A 21,286-nucleotide genomic window follows, 5' to 3' on the forward strand; every position below is an offset into this window, starting at 1 on the left:
GTTGTGATGATAAATATAGGAAAAGATCAGGGCGATGTGCTGGCAGTCTCTGCCTCTCAGCCTGGCCTACCTCACAGGGCTGTTGTGATGATAAATATAGGAAAAGATCAGGGCGATGTGCTGGCAGTCTCTGCCTCTCAGCCTGGCCTACCTCACAGGGCTGTTGTGATGATAAATATAGGAAAAGATCAGGGCGATGTGCTGGCAGTCTCTGCCTCTCAGCCTGGCCTACCTCACAGGGCTGTTGTGATGATAAATATAGGAAAAGATCAGGGCGATGTGCTGGCAGTCTCTGCATCTCAGCCTGGCCAACCTCGCAGGGCTGTTGTGATGATAAATACAGGAAAAGAACAGGGCGATGTGCTGGCAGTCTCTGCCTCTCAGTCTGGCCAACCTTGAAGGGCTGTTGTGATGATAAATATAGGAAAAGATCAGGGCGATGTGCTGGCAGTCTCTGCCTCTCAGCCTGGCCTACCTCACAGGGCTGTTGTGATGATAAATATAGGAAAAGATCAGGGCGATGTGCTGGCAGTCTCTGCCTCTCAGCCTGGCCTACCTCACAGGGCTGTTGTGATGATAAATATAGGAAAAGATCAGGGCGATGTGCTGGCAGTCTCTGCCTCTCAACCTGGCCTACCTCACAGGGCTGTTGTGATGATAAATATAGGAAAAGATCAGGGCGATGTGCTGGCAGTCTCTGCATCTCAGCCTGGCCAACCTCGCAGGGCTGTTGTGATGATAAATACAGGAAAAGAACAGGGCGATGTGCTGGCAGTCTCTGCCTCTCAGTCTGGCCAACCTTGAAGGGCTGTTGTGATGATAAATATAGGAGAAGATCAGGGCGATGTGCTGGCAGTCTCTGCATCTCAGCCTGGCCTACCTCGCAGGGCTGTTGTGATGATAAATATAGGAAAAGATCAGGGCAATGTGCTGGCAGTCTCTGCCTCTCAGCCTGGCCAACCTTGAAGGGCTGTTGTGATGATAAATACAGGAAAAGATCGTGGTGATGTGCTGGCAGTCTCTGCCTCTCACCTGGCCTACCTCACAGGGCTGTTGTGAGGGGGAAGTGCCATGCAATGAACTAGAGAGGGAAGAAAGGCTCTTTGCAGCTCCATCCCTTGGCCGTTTCCATGCCAACCAAGGATGCCACCTCCATCTCCACCTTACCCAGGTTGCCAGTCACCCCCAGGGTGAGCTTCCCCAGATGGGACTTTCTGCTGCTGGAGCTGCCACGCTGCGCAGGGCTTTCTCCTCCTCCCTCCTTTTCCTCCTGCCTCCCGCATCAGCCCCTGACCACCTGCGCCTGCACACCTGGACGCGCAGCCAGGTGAACGTCTTTTGCCTCTTCTCGCGACCCGTAGCTCAGAATCCGCACCGCGGTGGCTTTTGGGAAACGCAGCTCTCCCTTTCCTACAGCACCTTTCGGTGGACGTGCTGTAGAGGGGAGGAATGGAGAGCAGGCACTACGACTCCCAGAAGGCAATGGGAGAGCCGCCTCCTCTTCCTCCTCCTTTTCTCCCCCCGCCCGTTCCGAGTCCTCCCCATTGGCCGGTTCCTCCGACTCCGTATCTGGGCAAAGCACGGGCCCCGTCAGCCAATGGGAGCCGAGAGTGGGGCGCGGGGGGCGTGGCCGGGCGGAGAGACGTTGGAGTTGGCGGTTGGCGGTTAATTCAAGATGGCGAGCGGGGCTGCTGGATGGAGTAGGGCCCCTCTCTTTACCTCAGGTGGGAGGATAAACGAGGGCCAAGGCTGGCGTGGTTCCTGAGCATGTGCAGAGAGCCGCCTCAGGAGCCAGGTCCCCCCATTCCCCCCCTACTCTCTCGGCAAGGCTGTTGGGACTCGAGGGTCCGGGGAGCGGGGCTGCTGCCTCTTCTCGTCCCAGGGCTGCTGCCCGTCTGCTCCTCCCTTCCCCAGAAGGCTCCCTCGGAACGGAGACTGGAACTCGGGGCTTCTGGAACTGGAACTTGGGGGTCTGCTGTCCGCCTGGCCCTCGGTCATTCTCGTCGGCCTCCCTAGCCTCTCTCTCCCCTTCCCCCAGGGACCCCCAGACCCCAGACTCCCTTCTGTGCAGAGCTAGCAATGGAGGCAGCCCTGGGACTCGAAGGGGAAACAGCCCCGCTCCCCGGACGGAGGCGGCTCTCTGCACATGCTCAGGAACCACGCCAGCCTTGGCCCTCGTTCATCCTCCCTCCTGAGGTAAAGAGACGGGCCTTACTCCAGCAAGGCTGCCCTGGTTCTTGAGCATGTGCAGAAAGCCACCTCCGTCCGGGGAGCGGGGCAGCTTCCTCTCTGAGTCCCAGGGCTGCTGGCTGGAGTAAGGCCCGTCTCTTTACCTCAGGAGGGAGGATGAACAAAGGCCAAGGCTGCCCTGGTTCCTGAGCATGTGCAGAGAGCCGCCTCTGTCCGGGGAGCGGGGCTGCTTCCTCTTCTCGTCCCAGGGCTGCTGCCCGTCTGCTCCTTCCTTCCCCAGAAGGCTCCCTCGGAACGGAGACTGGAACTCGGGGCTTCCCGGCTTGGGGGTCTGCTGTCCGCCTGGCCCTCGGTCATTCTCGTCGGCCTCCCTAGCCTCTCTCTCCCCTTCCCCCAGGGACCCCCAGACCCCAGACTCCCTTCTGTGCAGAGCTAGCAATGGAGGCTCAGACCTGGAGAGACTTCCCGCCATCCCAGGTCTGCACTAGGGAGCTCGGTGGCTTAGAGCTGAGAATGCCAAGCTTGCAGGCTTGATCCTCCTCAGGGCCACCTGCATTTCAAGGGGCTGGGCTAGATGACCCTTAGGATTCCTTCCAGCTCTGCACTTCTGTGATTCTAACATCTTCAGGGCTTCTCCAGCTTAAAAGAGCTGGATGAGCAGTTTACAGTAACTCCATAGGACCATATTCTGGGGGCACATCTCTCTTCCTGCCCCACCTTCCCCCAACGGGGTCTTTAGCAGAGACTACTGCCCTGCCCTGACAACAGACCTGGACTCTGTGCCTTGCATTTCAACCTTTTCATTTGGCTAAGTACTAGTCCAGTGCACAAGAATAAAATGGCAACAAAGGCTTACAGTCAATAGATAGAAATGGGGAGAGAGGAGGAAAAACAAGCCCATTCAGGTACTACCTCTTTCTTCCTTGGTGTACATTGAAGTTCTATAATGACTTGGGTGGAGTGGGGATTGCAGAAGACAGTTCTGATCTGCGGAACTGACACCATAACAAACACCCCATAATACTCATTCTGCATATGTAATAAATCAATATTTTAGTGCAGCAGCACCCACACTTTAGAACTCCCTGCTTATTGACAACAGGCAGGTGCCTTCGCTGTACTCTTTTCGGAGCCTGCTAAAAACATTATTGTTCAGGCAAGCCTATCCAGAAACAAAAATGTATGGCATGTAATTTAATCCGGTTTTTAGCTTACCGGTTTTAATGAATGGAGAGGATGTCCCGCTCTGAGAGCTTTTCTCACAATCAAACAGTATATAAATGCTATGAAATGCACACAAAATAAATACGTTATTCTCTGATCAACAATTGCATCCACACACCCATTTCCTTTGCTTATGTTGTGTTTTGTCATTAATCTGGGAAGTGGGGCAATGAAACAGGAGCTGTTCAGCTGCAGAAAGATTCCTATTTCAGCAGCAATACTTGTGCTGCCAATCCCATCTTTGCAAAAAGCAAGCAAGCAAGCTGAGATTCTTCTTCAGAGGGCACCATGTTCTGTGAGCCTTCTGTGCTCCTACAGAATGGTGCCATTCATGCCAGCAACCTAGTAATGGCTGCCTTTTTTCCAGACAACCCGATGCCCCTTGGCTCCATGACCATCAACAGCATCTCCTAGCTAAACTGAGTCAGACCCATCTACGCCTTACCCAGTGCCCCCACACTGGCTGACTTGGAGGACACAGACAATGAAGGAGGTACTGCCCCACCTCACCCCTTTGTCCATGGGAGACCTCAGTCCTCTCCGCCCCACCTGCTCTCCCACCAAACGTTTCTGTGACCTTATACGCAATCCCCGACACCCAGCTTCCCGAGCTCTGCATGACTTGAGTATTCCTTGCCCTGCACCCGACGAGAATGCCTGCCTGCCTCACTCAGCCTTTTCTTTCTCCCCAAAGGTAACGGGGGTCAGTCAGAGAAACCTCACTTGGACTCGTGGAGCCTGGTGTTTGAGCTGGACCCGTGCAGAGGGAATTGGAAGATCTGCCTTGTGTACAAGCACACCAAGCCGGGTATGTTGTGTGATACCAGCAGCCCAAGAACTGTCTTCCCTAATCGACCCCATCTGCAAGCCCCAGTTGCCTTTTGTCTTTGTGGGAGATGTTTTGGACTACTGTTCCTAGCAACATACCATTGTGCTGGCTGAGAGTGATGGGCTTTGTAGTTCAGAACATCTGGAGGGCACCAGGTTGAAAAAGGCTGTCATCTATGATGGCCTGTGATGAAGTTTTCCTCAAGCAAGCTATGTTTTGTTGTTGCTGCTGTTGCTGTTGCTGTTGTTAATATTATTATTGACATTTGTATACCGCCCTTCATCCACAGATCTCAGGGCAGTTCACCACATAAAATAACTATATCTAGATATCTATGTCTATTCTATATATATACATAATAAAAACAAGAAGAAAAGTAAACATCCCCTTCACCCAGCACATTTAGAAAGGTATCAGAGATCAGGCTTGGTTGAAGGGGAACGTTTTCACCTGGCACCTAAAGATAGGTAGCGAAGGTGCCAGGCGAGCCTTCCTGGGGAGGGTTTCTCACAAACAGGGAGCCACTGCAGAAAAGGCCTGTTCTCATGTGCCCCACCCTCTGGACCTCTCGTGGAGGAGGCACCTGAAGAAGGGCCTCAGAGGATCAATTTCCCTTGGAAATGCCTTTATCCATTGTAAAAAGCACCGAGGCCCAGATCGTCATCCGTAGGCCTCAAGAGTTCCTTATTAAAACCCCCTGAGAGGTGGGGGGTCTGTTCTTCTCATCCTGTGGCACTAATAGTCTCTCTTCTCACTTCCAGTTGTCACCCCAGATTCCGAGATCTGGCTTCTGGACTGAGCTCTCGACTGGCATTTCCTCACCAAAACCCTTCACCGCTTAATACCGGCTCCTGATCACCCACCTGGGACTGCCACATTGGCAGTATGCCTTCACCAACTATGGCATCAACCCCCAGGCTAAGGTGAGAGAACGACAAACGGCCCGTCCCTTTTCCTAGGGTCTGCCGCTCCTTATATGCAGAATTCATCATGCGAAAGGCTGGACTAGATGAATCCCAAACCGGAATTAAGATTGCCGGAAGAAATATCAACAACCTTAGATATGCAGATGACACAACCTTGATGGCAGAAAGTGAGGAGGAATTAAAGAACCTTTTAATGAGGGTGAAAGAGGAGAGCGCAAAATATGGTCTGAAGCTCAACATCAAAAAAACCAAGATCATGGCCACTGGTCTCATCACCTGGCAAATAGAAGGGGAAGAAATGGAGGCAGTGAGAGATTTTACTTTCTTGGGCTCCTTGATCACCGCAGATGGTGACAGCAGTCACGAAATTGAAAGACGCCTGCTTCTTGGGAGAAAAGCAATGACAAACCTAGACAGCATCTTAAAAAGCAGAGACATCACCTTGCCGACAAAGGTCCGTATAGTTAAAGCTATGGTTTTCCCAGTAGTGATGGACTGCAAGAAGATGGACTGCAAGAAGATCAAACCTATCCATTCTGAAGGAAATCAGCCCTGAGTGCTCACTGGAAGGACAGATCATGAAGCTGAGGCTCCAATACTTTGGCCACCTCATGAGAAGAGAAGAATCCTTGGAAAAGACCCTGATGTTGGGAAAGATTGAGGGCACTAGGAGAAGGGGACGACAGAGGACGAGATGGTTGGACAGTGTTCTCGAAGCTACGAACATGAGTTTGACCAAACTGCGGGAGGCCGCGCAAGACAGGACCCCATGGTCCATGGGGTCACGAAGAGTCGGACACGACTAAACAACAAGCCGCTCCTCCCCATTCTGCCTTCACAACAGCCCTGCGAGGGAGGTCAGGCTGAGAGTGAGTGATTGGCCCAAGGTCACCCAGTGAGCTTCATGGCCAAACGGGAATTTGAACCCCAGCCTCCCAGGCCCTAGACCGACATTGTAATCCATTGTGTCTTAAACTTGGGTCACCAGCTGTTGTCTGGACCCAAGTTTGAGAAACACTTCTCTTACCACTATGCCGCACCACCTCCACACTGACTGACTGCTGCTCTCCAGAGCTTCAGGTGGCATGGTGGGGATCTCTCCCAGCCCTCCTTGGAGATACCAGTGGGGATTTGCATGCAACATAAATGCTCTCGCCTCTGAACGAATCCTTTTGACCCGGGGCTGACGTTCTTCCATTCCTTTCCTCTGTTCTGCATCACTTCCACTTTCCCAGAGAGGCATTTGGATACTGACTCTCCAGGATTTGGGGGGCAGCAGCTGTTCTCAGCCCCAGGAAATGAACTCTGCACCCAAAGCACACACTCTGACACTGAAGCACGATTCTTCCCTCATGAGCTTACGATATTACCATGCTGCTCGCCCCAAGGAGGAAATACAGCTGAGTGGTTAGCCCAAGCAAGAGGTGGGCGAACTTGCTCTCCACTATATCTACAGCCTCAGGTAGCGATAGCAGGAAGCGCAAAACGTTGGTAGCCTGGAGGGTGAAGGACAGGAGAACAGCGTTCAGGCCAAGATCTCCCAGACCCAAGTTTGTCTGGACCCAAGTTTGAGAAACACTTCTCTTACCACTATGCCGCACCACCTCCACACTGACTGACTGCTGCTCTCCATGAGCTTACGATATTACCATGCTGCTCGCCCCAAGCAGAAAATAAATCTGCGTGGTTAGCCCAAGCAGGAGGTCGGCGAACTTGCTCTCCAGGAGTTCTGCAGCCTCAGGTAGCGACAAGATGTAGCACAATACGTTGGTCGCCTGGAGGGACAAGGACAGGAGAACAGCGTTCAGGCCAAGATCTCCCAGACCCCTGCTCCATCTCTCTCCGTATTGTCTACGCTGACTAGCAGTGGCTGTCCAGGGTTTCAGGCGAGGGACACCCCGGCGTGGAGATGCATGAGGGGGCTGGGGGCCACCATCCACTCAATCAAGTTCTCCATTATATACTGGAGGCTGAACAGGCGGCCGATCTCCGGGTGAAAAAGGAGCTGAGAAAGAAAACACTTGATGGTGTGCAAGGCCAAAGAAAGTGCCGCGAAAAGCAAAGTTCACTGCCCTGTACCCTCCAAGTGTCCTGATTTTCCAGGGACAGCCCCAGAATTACGAAAGCCATCCTGGCTTCTGATTTGATCCCAGAATGTCCCTGTGTCCCCTGCCAGAGCTGCTGCCACCGAGTGGAAATAACATCTAGAAAGACTCTTTTTCAAGGACTCTTTGTGCCAGCTAGGGTCCAAGGACCAGGCAAAGGAGGTCAGAACCTTTTTATTTTTTCAAAACACTAACAGTACCTCCCCGTACGTACGCCATGCGGGTGATTGTCTCCATGGCTTGGCGATGGACGGAAACAGAGAAAGGGCCGAGTTTGAGGAAGCCTGGCCAAGTGTCTCTGGCAGCATTATTGGAAGCTTACACGGCTGAGACTCTTTGCCCTCAAATCCTTTAATCTGGCAGCCCCATTTTCCTCCATTCAAATCCCTAGAAGCAGAAGGTCCAGTCACCTGGCTCTTTGTAGCTTGGATGGCGCTCCCGGCTTTGATCTTTGACAGCTGCAATGATGGTAATGAAAAAAACTTTAATGATGCTTTTTGTCACTAGCTGAGATCGCAGGAGCGCATCCATAGGTGGTCCCAAGGCACTGAAGAGGAAAGAGAAAGAAGGGGAGAGGAAATGATCCCAAACTCACAGGAAAAGTGCTAATTCAGCAGCTGTGGAGCATAATTATGGGTAAGGCACCCAGCAGCAAGGGAGGTGCCAGGAATAGGTAAATAGAATAGAATCGTAGAGTTGGAAGAGACCACAAGGGCCATCCAGTCCAACCCCCTGCCAAGCAGGAAACACCATCAAAGCATTCCTGAAAGACATGAAGTCTCCTTCTTTGGAGGTCTTTAAGCAGATGCTTGACAGCTATTTGTCAGGAATGCTTTGATGGTGTTTCCTGCTTGGCAGGGGGTTGGACTGTATGGCCCTTGTGGTCTCTTCCAACTCTATGATTCTATTCTATTCACCTATTCCCGGCACCTCCCTTGCTACTGGTGCCATACCCATAATTATGCTCCACAGCTGCTGAATTAGCACTTTTCCTGTGAGTTTGGGATCATTTCCTCTCCCCCTCTTTCTCTTCCCTCTTCAGGTGGGGCAGTGACAAGCTGTAGGGAGACTGAGAACTACCTCCCCGTACTTATGTCATGTGTGTGGCGGTCTCCATCGCCTGGCGGATGAGGTTTGTGGAAAAGGGCACCGCCGGCTCCGCTTTGATGATTTCCTGTGGTGGGGAAGCACACAGCAGCATGTCAGAGAACTGGAGGCTCCATCCCTGCTGCCGCCACCACACCAAGCCCTGAATTGTGCTCCCTATCCAGCCCAGCCCACTTGACACCTTCTTTGCAATATATAAAAGGATGTCATATAGAGGAGGGAGAAAGGTTGTTTTCTGCTGCTCCAGAGAAGCGGACACGGAGCAATGGATTCAAACTACAAGAAAGAAGATTCCACCTAAACATTAGGAAGAACTTCCTGACAGTAAGAGCTGTTCGGCAGTGGAATTTGCTACCAAGGAGTGTGGTGGAGTCTCCTTCTTTGGAGGTCTTTAAGCGGAGGCTTGACAGGCATATGCCAAGAATGCTTTGATGGTGTTTCCTGCTTGGCAGGGGGTTGGACTGAGCACCAGTTGCGGGAAACCACAGGAGGGAACCGGGTTCTTGTGCTTGGGTCCCACTTCTGGGTTTCCGGTTGGCGCATCTGGTTGTCCATTGTGAGAACAGGACGCAAGACATTGGCCTGATCCAGGAGGACTCTGCTGTGGTTCTCATGTTCCTTCTTCTGTTGCAGCTCTCCTGGATCTTCAGGGGGATCCGGATGAGGCTGTGTCCAACGCTGCGGTGGCTGCCAGCAAGGAGATTTTTAGACACTGCGGAGGTCACTAAACAAGAACAAAGGTGACCATTTGTTGTTGTTTAGTCGTGCCCGACTCTTCGTGACCCCATGGCTGCCAGTGAGGTTAGATGGTACAGCAGTCAGATCACCGCAGCAAAATAACGGCTGATTAGAGGTGATCATTTGTTGTTGTTTAGCTGAGGCTCCAATACTTTGGCCACCTCATGAGAAGAGAAGACTCCCTGGAAAAGGCCCTGATGTTGGGAAAGATTGAGGGCACTAGGAGAAGGGGACGACAGAGGACAAGATGGTTGGACAGTGTTTTCGAAGCTATGAACATGAGTTTGACCAAGCTGCGGGAGGCAGTGGAAGACAGGAGTGCCTGGCGTGCTCTGGTCCATGGGGTCACGAAGAGTCGGACCCGACTAAACAACGACAAATGGTCACCTCTAATCAGGAGTTATTTTGTCATGGTGATCTGACTGCCGCACCATTTAAGCAGCTCCTCACTGACAGCCTTTGCAGCGGTGGACACAGCATGGTAAGTCTATGTCTGAAGAAGCAGAAAAAACTGCTTTCAGAAAAATGCTTTGACCCTTACTCACCCCAATAAATGACGTCAATTTGTTTCATGGTCACTACCTTGGGCTCCATGTATTTTGCATTGAACCCTAGGCAGATCAATAGTAAATGATCAGTTCCTGCATTTGATCCTTTGTCCAGCTAAAACCATTCATCAGACCGGAGGCACAGAGGCTGTTGGTACTCTATAGAAGGGGCTAACAACTTCTGGATCACTTTAACCATTCGCTGGTTTAATCGTAGGAACTTACGATGGTCACCTCTGTTGTTGTCGTTTAGTCGTGTCCGACTCTTCATGACCCCATGAACCAGAGCACACCAGGCACTCCTGTCTTGCACAGCCTCCCGCAGTTTGGTCAAACTCATGTTAGCAGTTTCGAGAACACTGTCCAACCATCTCCTGTACGTAATTATGGGGAAACCTGGAAAGAGATAAAAAGGAATTAAGAAATTTGGGGTGGTGGACAGGCAGCCCCTTGTTCGTAGCTTCGAGAACACTGTCCAATAATCTCGTCCTCTGTCGTCCCCTTCTCCTAGTGCCCTCAATCTTTCCCAACATCAGGGTCTTTTCCAGGGAGTCTTCTCTTCTCATGAGGTGGCCAAAGTATTGGAGCCTCAGCTAAACAACAACAAATGATCACCTCTAATCAGCCGTTATTTTGCTGCGGTGATCTGACTGCTGTACCATCTAACCTCACTGGCAGCCATGGGGTCACGAAGAGTCGGGCACGACTAAACAACAACAAATGGTCACCTTTGTTCTTGTTTAGTGACCTCCGCAGTGTCTAAAAATCTCCTTGCTGGCAGCCACCGCAGCGTTGGACACAGCCTCATCCGGATCCCCCTGAAGATCCAGGAGAGCTGCAACAGAAGAAGGAACATGAGAACCACAGCAGAGTCCTCCTGGATCAGGCCAATGTCTTGCGTCCTGTTCTCACAATGGACAACCAGATGCGCCAACCGGAAACCCAGAAGTGGGACCCAAGCACAAGAACCCGGTTCCCTCCTGTGGTTTCCCGCAACTGGTGCTCAGTCCAACCCCCTGCCAAGCAGGAAACACCATCAAAGCATTCTTGGCATATGCCTGTCAAGCCTCCGCTTAAAGACCTCCAAAGAAGGAGACTCCACCACACTCCTTGGCAGCAAATTCCACTGTCAAACAGCTCTTGCTGTCAGGAAGTTCTTCCTAATGTTTAGGTGGAATCTTCTTTCTTGTAGCTTGAATCCATTGCTCCGTGTCCGCTTCTCTGGAGCAGCAGAAAACAAAAAATGCTCTGATATAAACCCCCAAGAGAGGCCCCCTTTTCTTTTCTTTTACTCACTATGCTACAGGTGGTGAGCTCCTGTTTGTGGGGGAAGGTGACATACCCCACATTTGTTTGCACAAGCGCCTTGCATATGAGAATAGCTGCCTTAATAAAGCTTTTCTTCAAAGCCTCGTCCTAAAAGAAGAAGGGATTTTATAAAATTGAGATTGAACAGCAGCAGACCTTTCTAGGGCCTGTCAGTCCCCCCCCCCCAAGCCAGGTGGAGAGAGGCAGAGTGAGACCGATTTCTGGGTGCAGCCTCCCTTTAGCGCTCTCCTTTGGAGAGAGTTAGGCAGCGCATGACACATGGAGTCGCATCCCTGCCTCTCAGCCTCCAGGTTTTCCAGCTGAAATCCCACTATTGGCTCCTGGCCTGAAACCCCCTTTCATCTTCTTGAGAGCTTTGTATTCAATTACCTGCCAATATGGCCACTGCCTCCCGATGTTTGGGCTTTGAGTTCCTCATCAATTCAGTTAGCTCGTTTAACGTTTCTGGCAGCTTCTGGCTGCATCTTGAGAACAAGGCATCACTCAAAGTCTTCCTGCAAAATCAGAGAAACAAAAAAAATAGCAATCAGTAAACATGGGAAAAACAGGAATCTGCCTAAGTCATTTGGTATACACTGTCTAGACAGGGGGGCCAACTGCCAAGAGACTGCCATCTACTCACATTGTTAAAAACTGACATTGGGAGCTTCAGGTCAAAGTTGTTGAGCTTTTTTAGGAACGAGGAAGGCCCGTTTTTAGGGGAGTCAAAGTTGTCGAGCTTGTGATCTACCACAGACGTCTGGGGTGATCACAATCTACCTGTTGTTGGACATGCCTGGGCTACACCATAGAAATCAAATCCTAGGTATCCACAAACGCTACCATTAACAATTATTTGCCCTTACAATTTACCTGTAAATCCCTCATGATGCACCTACCGGTAGTCTGACCTCCTCTGTTTTTTTCACTTGCTCATTCTTCTGTATGGAAAATGAAAGGTATAAATTTATGTCTCATTTTTCTCTTGTTCGGGGTTGGTCCTCCGCTGAGCAGGGACCCTGTTACAACAGATCTTTTCTTTGCAATAAACGATTAGGCTTAATAGCCGCATTGCTTTCATATTAATTGTTTTTATCTCTGTTTGTTACTCCAGACCAGTAAGAGTCTCAAAACGCACTCTACACAGTGTTCCTTTCCTCCAAGAATTGGACTAGATTAAAGGGAATTTCCTTTTTTAAAAGTCCCAAACGGTTGACTTGACAATGCAACTCAATATAATATTTATACACAAGGGCACAATTAAAGACGAAAAAGGACCAATCTTTTTTTTTTTAAAGCATTTAACACTGGCAAATCTAACAAATGCAATTTTAAAAAATCAGTCCAAAAAATATTCAACCAGTTGTTAAATTGGAAACCCTCCTGTGGTTTCCTGAAGTCGTATTCAGAAGCATTCCTGCCTGCAACTAGATCTAGATTCAGGTAGGTAGCCGTGTTGGTCTGACGCAGTAGAAATATACATATACAGTACATATATATTTGTCCAGTAGCACCTTAGAGACCTACTAAGTTTGTTCTTGGTATGAGCTTCCGTGTGCATGCACATTCTTCAGATACACATGCACACGAAAGCTCATACCAAGAACAAACTTGGTTGATCTCTAAGGTGCTACTGGACAATTATATATATATATATATATATATATATATATATATATATATATATATATATATAGGGGACCCAGGTGGCGCTGTGGGTTAATGCACAGAGTCTAGGGCTTGCTGATCAGAAGGTCGGCGGTTCGAATCCCTGCAACGGGGTGAGCTCCCGTTGCTCGGTCCCAGCTCCTGCCAACCTAGCAGTTCGAAAGCACATCAAAGTGCAAGTAGATAAATAGGGACCGCTCCGGCGGGAAGGTAAACGGCGTTTCCGTGTGCTGCTCTGGTTCGCCAGAAGCGGCTTTGTCATGCTGGCCACATGACTCGGAAGCTGTCTGCGGACAAACGCCGGCTCCCTCGGCCTATAGAGCGAGATGAGCGCCGCAACCCCAGAGTCGGACACGACTGGACCTGATGGTCAGGGGCCCCTTTACCTTTACCTTTATATATATTTCCAACTGTGGAGGCAGAGCAGAGCCACTCCATGAATTTGTCCAATCTTATTTTAAAGCCATCCAAGCTAGTGGACACCTGTGCGTCTTGTGGCAGTGAGTTCCATAGCATAACTATGGACGTGGCAGTGTTGGTGGGCCTCTGTTTGGCGCTGTGCTACACATAGTGACAAAACGTCTCAGAAGACATCTGTGCTGGAGAAGGCAAGGGCAAGCTGGGGGCTGTGGCCGGCTGATGCTGATGCCACAGATGTAGACACAGGGAGGTGAGAAGGGAGATGCTGCAGCCACATACCCTCCAACATTTCTCCGATGAAAATAGGGACATCCCATTCCATAATGATAATTTTACTATTTATACCCCACCCATCTTACTGGGTTGCCCCAACCACTTTGGGCGGCTTCCAAAATACATAAAACCATAATAAAACATTAAACGTTAAAAAAACATGCCTATATAGGATTGCCTTCAGACGACTCAGAGATCCATACCCTCCAACATTTCTCCAATGAAAATACAATGATACCTCTGGTTGCGGACACGATCTGTTCCGAGGTGCCGTTCGCACCCCAAAAAGTCCGTAACCAGATCAGTGCTTCTGCGCATGTGCAAAGCGTGACAGATATCTTGGTTCTGCTGCCAACGCCCCCCAACATAAATCCTGCCTCACCAACATAAATCCTGGCTACGCCCATGTTGGGCTCCAAGGAAGGTGATGGCTTGGCTTGTTGGTGAAGGACCCTGAGTGAGAGCCAGGGAAGGGAAGACCTCCCAGGGTGGGAGAAGGAAGCGAAGCTCCCAGGTGAGGGCGGGGAGGGCCCACCTCTTTCCTGTGAGACAAGGGTTAAGCAAGGAATAGTATGCAGATGACCAAAAAGAACTTTGTGTGTGTGATGAGACAAGAATCCCATACAGTCATACATCGGTTTAAGTACGCCTTCGGTTTGAGTATTTTCAGTTTAAGTACTCCGCGGACCTGTCTGGAACGGATTAATCCACTTTCCATTACTTTTAATGGGAAAGTTCACTTCAGATTAAGTACGCTTCAGTTTAAGTACTCCGCAGACCTGTCTGGAACAGATTAATCCACTTTCCATTATATTTCAATGGGAAAGTTCGCTTCAGGTTAAGTACGCTTCAGGTTAAGTACTCCGCGGACCATCTGGAACGGATTAGTCCACTTTCCATTACTTTCAATGGGAAAGTTCACTTCAGATTAAGTACGCTTCAGTTTAAGTACTCCGCGGACCCATCAGGAACAGATTAATCCACTTTCCATTACTTTCAATGGGAAAGTTCACTTCAGGTTAATTACGCTTCAGGTTCAGTACAGACTTCTGGAACCAATTGTGTTTGTAAACCGAGGTACCACTATATCTCTATTCAGACCAGGTCTCTCGAGTTTTCAATTTAGTAATAAGTTGTAATTCAGCAATAATAAGTTTAGTAATGTTGTAATTGCAGTCGTTATCAGTCATCAACAGATTTACCATACCCATTGAGTCCATCACCCTTCTCCTACTACCCCTCGGAGAAGAACCCCACCCCACCCTCCCACTATATACCTAGAAGGGTCTGGTGACTTCTGCGTCCGTGTATTTCAAGAGGTGTGCATGCACACGAAAGCGGAGACCCAGAACAAACGGACTTCATCTCTAAGGTGCTACTGGACAATTTTTAGAAGAATTTCACACAAGGAGCATTGCTCTACGTCAGGCATCCCCAAACTTCGGCCCTCCAGATGTTTTGGACTACAATTCCCATCATCCCTGACCACTGGTCCTGTTAGCTAGGGATCATGGGAGTTGCTCCTCCCTCTCTCCCTCTGTGCATCCCCCTGGATTAGCTGTGGCTGCAGACCCTCCAAGTGTCCCTATTTTCCAGGGACGTCCTTGTTTTAGAGAAGCCATCCCAGTTTCTGATTTGAGCCCAGAATGTCCCACTTTTCCTTAGGATGTCCCTATTTCCATTGGAGAAATGTTGGAGGGTATGGAGTTATCTGACCTCTGAGCCGTCTGAAGGCAATCCTATATAGGCATGTTTTGTAACGTTTAATGTTTTATTATGGTTTTAGGTATGTTGAGAGCTGGACCATAAAGAAGGCTGATTGCCTAAAAATTGATGCCTTTGAATTATGGTGCTGGAGGAGACTCTTGAGAATCCCATGGACTGCAAGAAGATCAAACCTCTCCATTCTGAAGGAAATCAGCCCTGAGTGCTCACTGGAAGGACAGATCGTGAAGCTGAGGCTCCAATACTTTGGCCACCTCATGAGAAGAGAAGACTCCCTGATGTTGGGAAAGATGGAGGGCACAAGGAGAAGGGGACGACAGAGGACGAGATGGCTGGACAGTGTTCTCAAAGCTACTAACATGAGTCTGACCAAACTGCAGGAGGCAGTAGAAGACAGGGGTGCAATCCTGTATAGGCATGTTTTGTAACGTTTAATGTTTTATTATGGTTTTATGTATGTTGGAAGCTGCCCAAAGTGCTTGGGGCAACCCAGTAAGGTGGGTGGGGTATAAACAGTAAAATTATCATTATGGAATGGGACGTCCCTATTTTCCCGCATGCGCACACGGCGCTCCCCGCACCCCTTGGCAGATTTACGCTGAAGCTCTGCCCAGCAGGAAGCTTTGGCGTATCTGCTGAAGGGGTGGGGAGAGCCGTGTGCGCATGCAGGAGCCGGCCGCGACTGCTAGAGGGGCGGAAAGCATTGCAGAGCCTGGATGGGCGCTGCTTTCATTGCTTAGTGGCTAAGCAACGGATGTAGCGCCCATCCTGGCGCCGCAATGCTTTCTGCCCTAGCAACTCGCAGCCAGCTCCCGCACGCATAAACACGCCACCCACCCACCCCCCGGCAGATATGCCGAAGCTTCCTGGGCGGGCCAGGGCCTCTGTGGCTCCGCCCAGCAGCCGGAAAGAAAAAGAAGCAAAGCAAGCCAGCCGCCGCTGCACTGAGGCCGAGCGAGACTTTCTACCGGGTGCCACCGCGGCGGGGCTGGCTTGGGAGTCGGGGGCGTGCCAAGTGTCACCCCCTTCCAGAGTGGCACCTGGGGCGACCCACCCCCATCGCCCCCCCTCTACACCCCTGCCTCCTGCTCTCCCCCCCCCAGAGTTTACCTGTGTAACCTGGGACGGTGCTGCAGCCAAGCAGGGGGTGTGACGGGTATAGGGCTCCGTTGAGTTGTTTATGACTCAATTAGGAGCCACTAATTATTTGCCCAGCGCGCTTTCTCTAGCGCTTCTCTGCTTCCGTAGATCCGGGCTGGCAGTAAAACACACACAGCAGAGTTCTTCTTCTTCTCACACAGCGAAAGCTTGTATAGCCGTTGGATAAAAAGCCTCTTAAGAACACACAGAGTCCAAAGTGTTCTAATAACTACTTAAGTTTATTCTAGAGAGAAAATAACAAACAACCTGGTGAGAGCGCAGACATCTTGCGACCGTCTCCCAGGCAGAAACGAAACCAACTGATACATACAGAAACACTTCTGGTACATTCTGTAACATGATATCTTCCTCAGTGGTCAGGTGCTACAGTACACAGTTAACTCTTTGGTTACTTGTTACTCCTCACACCCCCTCTCACCTGAACACTGGGGATAGCGGGTATCTAAACTTACCCCAAAACCAACCCTTCACAGAATTCCCTATGCCGTTGGAAACTCAAGGGTTTTGTGAACCCATCTGCTAGGTTCTCTTGGCTTGGACAATACCTCAACTTCACCAAGCCTACCTGTATGCTCTGACATACGTTTCGGAAGCGGATGTCTAAGTGTTTGGTTCTGGCCTTGAACTGTCCAGACTCCGCCAGTCTCAAAGATGGTTGATTGTCGCCCCAAACAGTGATGGGCTGGCTACAATCACCCCAGATTTCCTGGACCAAACATCTGTAGTACTCCAATTCAGTGCATGTCGCAGACAATGCACAGAATTCGGCTTCCGTGGAAGACATTGCTATTAGGCTTTGCCTGCGCGACCGCCAACCAATCAGGGCATTTCCAAACTTGATTACCAAACCAGTCACTGACTTCCTGTCCTCCTGATTGGCCCAATCAGCATCTGCAAAACAAGTGAGTTGTGGCTCACCTTGCGCTGACATCTCCAAACAATACTCTTTGGTCTCCTGCAAATACCTAAGCACTCTCTTAATGCCATTCCAAGCATGCACGCTAGGTTTCGATGCTTCTCTACTGAGCAAATTGACTGCAAAAGCAATATCTGGTCTGCTCCATTGTGACAAATACAACAGACTCCCTAGCGCTGACTGAAACACTTCAGGACTCTCAAACGCTACTTTGTCCTTCACTTGTGACTCTTTCACAAAGTTTGTCTCCATGGGTGTTCTGACCCCTTTACAATCAGACATTCTGAACTTCTCAAGCAAATGTTCAATCTTGCCTTTCTGACTGAGCAAGAAACTTCCATCCTCAGTTCTGTCTATCTGCACACCTAGATAAACATTCACTGCACCTAGATTCTTGAGTTTGAACCTCTTGCCTAGCTCTTTTGCAAACTTCTGCACTTGCATCTGGCTCTTTGCTAAGCAGATCAAGTCATCAACATAGACAAGCAACAGTTCCTGCTGTTCTCCTTCACCTCTGAGATACAGACAACTGTCAGCTAGACTCTTCCTGAAACCTAGGCTCTTCAAAACAGAATCAAGACATGAATTCCAATTTTTAGCGGATTGCTTCAGACCGTAGATCGACTTGTGCAGCTTCCACGCCTGACCTGGCACGTCACTCTCAAACCCTGGAGGAGGCAACATGTACAACTCCTCCTGGAGGTCAGAGTTCAAATAAGCGGTGTCCACATCAAAGTGGTTGACCACTAGGCCTCTCTGCGCTGCAGTCGCTAAAAGCATCCTGAAAGATTCCGCCCTTGAAGTTGGACTAAAGACATCTGTGTAGTGGATTCCTTTCTTCTGAGTAAAACCTCTAGCCACTAATCTAGCCTTGTACTGAGGCTCTCCAGTCACTGTGGGTTTCAGCCTGTAGACCCACCTACAACTGACTGCTTTCTTCCCTTCTGGCAACTGTGTTAGGCTATACACACCAAGAGATTGCATGGAGTTCAACTCTTTCTCCATTGCAACTTTCCACTTACTAGCTTCCTCCACTGACAACTGTTGCACCTCTTCAAAACTTTCAGGCTCACACACTGCTAAGTTCGCCCATACACTGACAGCTGAAAACCTTTCAGGTGGTTTACCTTTCGTGGTGCGTTTTGAACGCCTTGGTCCCACATCTTCCCCCTCTAAATCCGAACTGCTTGTCTCTGACTGTGGCTCTCTCGGACTAGCAGCACTGTCAAGAGACTTACTACGCTTTGCAGCCCCCTCTGGGCTTGCTTTGGGTGAAGTGGGTGACCTACCACGTTTGCTGTACTTCCCAGGCTTGACCTGGGGTGAAGTCGGTGCGCTTCTGACTACTTGCTTCACTTCCCTAGGAGCTACACCACTTGGACCAGCTGCCTGACCTGGATCTGGTCCTGCAGCACCTGGAACTCCAGCATCAGCCACCTCAGTTTCCTCTTCCTGGTCAAAACCTGAAGACCAGTCAAGAAGAACTTCGGGGTTAGCATGAATGCGTCTCCAGCCCTCTTGTTCACAGAACGTAGCACTCCTGCTAATGTGAACGCGGGTTTGGTCCCCCTCTGCTGGTACAAACCTCCAAGCCTTTGAGTTTGGTTCGTAACCACAGAATATCATTTTCCTGGATCTTGATCCTCCCTTTCTGCGCTTCTGCTTTGGAATCAAAACCCAAGCCTCACACCCAAAAGTTCTGAAATAGTGCACCTTCGGAACTTTGCCATACAACATGTAGTAGGGTGTGTTGTCCACAACTGAATTAAAAGCGCGGTTTGAACAATAATTCACAAATTTATAGCATTCCCCCCAAAACTTCTGGGGTAGTCCTGCATCAAACAACGTTGCCTCCACCAGTTCAGACAGCGTCCTAAATTTCCTTTCAGCTAAACCATTCTCCTGTGGACTAAAAGGAGCGGTTTTTCTGTGCCTAATTCCCTTGCTGCGGAAAAACCCTTGTAGTTCTGCACTCAAAAACTCTCCCGCCCTGTCACTCTGGAAACACTGGACAGTGACGGAGAACTGTAGTTCTACCTCGGCTACCCACTCCTGTATCACTCTGGCAGCCTCCCCCTTCTCTTTCAGTGTTATGACCCAGGAAAAATGGCTGAAATCATCCAGAAGACACAAAACATATTTTGAACCACCTAAACTTAACGTTGACATAGGCCCAGAAATATCCATGTGCACTAACTGAAATGGCTTTGTGCTCTTCCTCTCAGACCTAGGATAAGAGCATCTCTTCGTCTTCGCTTTCGCACATGCGCGGCATTGCAGGTGTTTTTGACATGGCTTGAACCTGCAACCTTTGACAAAATCAGGGGCTTTTTTCACATAAGGAAAAGACATATGACAATATTTCCTGTGCCAAGCATGAATACAATCCTTATGGATAGCGCCCTCTGTGCCCTTTGGAGTATTGGCACTTTTAGCCTGAGCATCACCAGTGTTACTTCCACCTGCTTGCCCCCTCCCATCTAGGACAAACAGACCATCAGACCCAACAGTAACGCTTACCAGCTCAGCCCCATCTCTGGCAATTTTGCAAACACCATTGGCAAAACTTATTTCAAAGCCCTCACGCAATAAGCAAGACACACTTAAAAGACCATTCTCCATGCCTGGTACAACATAAACATCAAGGTTAGTGTCTAAGCATTGCATATAAAAAAACACCCTTGCTTTTAATTGTCCCAGAAGAACCATCAGCAAGATGCAGGCTTTTTTCATCTTCAAGTGGCCTGCAGTTCAGGATCTGTCCTAAAGGTGGTACAAGATGATGGCTGCTGCCTGAGTCGATAATAAAAGTGAAACTGTCCTGTCCTCTGTTTCGAACCGTTGCTAAGGCAGCAGAAAGATGGCTGACAGGCTTATCTGGAGTTTTCCCACATCCTCTGCCTCGGCGCTGCTGGCTGGTCCCACGACCACGTCCGCTGGGTTGCCTGGCACCTGGCTGAGTGACCTTGGCTGCTTCCGGAGCTGGGCAAAATCTCGCTACGTGCCCAGGCTGCTGGCACCGATAGCAAAGCCTTGTTGCGCACGCACTCACAGTGGATTCCTCAGTGCTTTTTACTGCACCCCCACTGGCTTCTCTGCGCCCACGGCCCCCCTTCTCAGCCGATTCTTTCTGGCGTCTCAGTTCCTCATCCGCCAAACGCCCAGAAACGTAAGCAATCGTGAGTTCAGCTTCAGGCATTGACTCAAATGTTAAACACAAATGTTCATAGGCGTTTCCCAAACTAGACAGCAAAATATAAACTTTTTCCTTCTCTTTGAACACAAGCTCATGCCGCTGCAGTTTATGGAATGCATCAATCACATTGGCAATGTGCTCCTTAATGGGTTGCCCTGGTCTCAGTCTCAACTCAAAGAGATGCCTCATAGCATGCAGCTTAGCTCCAGCTGTTTTTCTCTGATGGACCCTTTCCAAACTGTCCCAGGCTTCCTTGGCATTTTCAGCATTTTGCACATAGGGCAGTTGCGTAGCATCACAGCTCATGGCAATGGCACATAGAGCCTTATTGTCTTTCCTGGTTTCTGCTGCAAACCTCTGTGCTTCAGCTGCTGAATTATCAGCGACAGGGATTGGAGGATTTAACACACAAGTCCATAAATCCTTTCCTAGCAACCACATTCTGGCCCTTTCTCTCCACTCTGCATAGTTGTCGCCATTCAACCTCTGGAACGGCACGACAAATGACTCCTGTAGCTGCTCCGCCATCTTGTCCACCCCCGGGCTCCGTGTCTGTGTACTCACTCAGAATAGCTGACGTTGCTCCTCCGGGTAGACTGCGGATCCCAGCCTTCAGGGTCAGGGTCTTTCTGCTAGCGAGTGCATCTGTTAATTGCCGACTACAAAACAACAGGTTTCTCCCAGCTAGCTTTGTACACCGGCTTTCTCCAAGGCTTTTACAGCTGCAATCACCTTTTATTGCTTTGGTGATTGATTAGGTTCAGGACCTCTTATCTCCCATAACCTGTGACGGGTATAGGGCTCCGTTGAGTTGTTTATGACTCAATTAGGAGCCACTAATTATTTGCCCAGCGCGCTTTCTCTAGCGCTTCTCTGCTTCCGTAGATCCGGGCTGGCAGTAAAACACACACAGCAGAGTTCTTCTTCTTCTCACACAGCGAAAGCTTGTATA

General features: G+C 49.8%; 1 protein-coding gene and 2 long non-coding RNA genes across 8 annotated transcripts in view; 2 read left to right on the forward strand and 1 right to left on the reverse strand.

The window, feature by feature from the left end:
* Window positions 1-21,286, forward strand: part of LOC132592788 (maestro heat-like repeat family member 5) — a 141,490-nt gene that overhangs the window by 91,371 nt on the left and 28,833 nt on the right. The gene's annotated exons all lie outside the window — the stretch shown is intronic.
* LOC148683056 (uncharacterized) lies at window positions 1,525-7,854 on the forward strand. Of its 3 annotated transcripts, none has more exons than XR_015947672.1 (4): window positions 1,525-1,724; window positions 3,782-3,907; window positions 4,109-4,222; window positions 5,005-7,854. It is a non-coding gene; the product is annotated as an uncharacterized LOC148683056 (long non-coding RNA). The 3 variants fall into 3 exon arrangements; XR_015947671.1 differs by lacking the exon at window positions 1,525-1,724 and adding an exon at window positions 2,358-3,095; XR_015947670.1 differs by lacking the exon at window positions 1,525-1,724 and having other exon boundaries at window positions 2,372-3,907.
* LOC148683057 (uncharacterized) lies at window positions 7,386-12,457 on the reverse strand. 4 transcript variants are annotated; one of them, XR_015947667.1, is made up of 4 exons: window positions 10,964-12,232; window positions 10,396-10,502; window positions 9,893-10,063; window positions 7,386-7,732 (listed from the first exon to the last, which is right to left on the reverse strand). It is a non-coding gene; the product is annotated as an uncharacterized LOC148683057 (long non-coding RNA). The 4 variants fall into 4 exon arrangements; XR_015947666.1 differs by having other exon boundaries at window positions 9,893-10,502; window positions 10,964-12,423; XR_015947668.1 differs by lacking the exon at window positions 7,386-7,732 and adding an exon at window positions 9,687-9,730 and having other exon boundaries at window positions 9,893-10,502; window positions 10,964-12,423.

This window comes from Zootoca vivipara, unplaced genomic scaffold (genome assembly GCF_965207765.1).
Source record: "Zootoca vivipara unplaced genomic scaffold, rZooViv2.hap1.1 HAP1_SCAFFOLD_29, whole genome shotgun sequence".
NCBI classification, from domain to species: Eukaryota; Metazoa; Chordata; class Lepidosauria; order Squamata; family Lacertidae; genus Zootoca; species Zootoca vivipara.